Source organism: Erinaceus europaeus, chromosome 10 (assembly GCF_950295315.1).
Source record: "Erinaceus europaeus chromosome 10, mEriEur2.1, whole genome shotgun sequence".
In the NCBI taxonomy this organism is placed as follows: Eukaryota; Metazoa; Chordata; class Mammalia; order Eulipotyphla; family Erinaceidae; genus Erinaceus; species Erinaceus europaeus.
In genome coordinates, this window is record NC_080171.1 from 12,994,991 (window position 1) to 12,995,487 (window position 497).

Sequence of the window (497 nt, forward strand, 5' to 3'; positions counted from 1 at the left end):
TGGATCTTTGCTGTGGTCACTTAACCAGATGTACCACTGGTTGAAACTTCTTGGGACAGGGGCACAGATTGTCCGAAGTCTTATTTTCCAGGACATGGTGAATGGCAGCTTAAAGCAGTGAGACAAGGGGAAAAAAAAAAAATCACTTATGAGTTGCCTGTCAGACTGGGATTTCACAAGGGCTACGTAACTCTGTTTCTCCGTGATAGGCATTACTTTCTCTAAAGAGATTATGGGAACACGACACAGATTTATTTCCTTGAGACCTGACACCTGAGGACAGTGAGAACTGAGCAATGCCACCTTCCAACATTTCATTCTCATTCATTTCTGGTCATTTCCTGAGAGGTGCCTGGTCTGGAGACCAACTTCATACGTAACATGTCTCCGTCTTGTGTATTCTGCCGTGCTATTTTCAACCTTGGTGTTGTTTGTGAAGACAACGTCTAGTATGTTCTCTGGGAAGTTAATGCCCCAGAAAAACAAAGCCTTCTTTA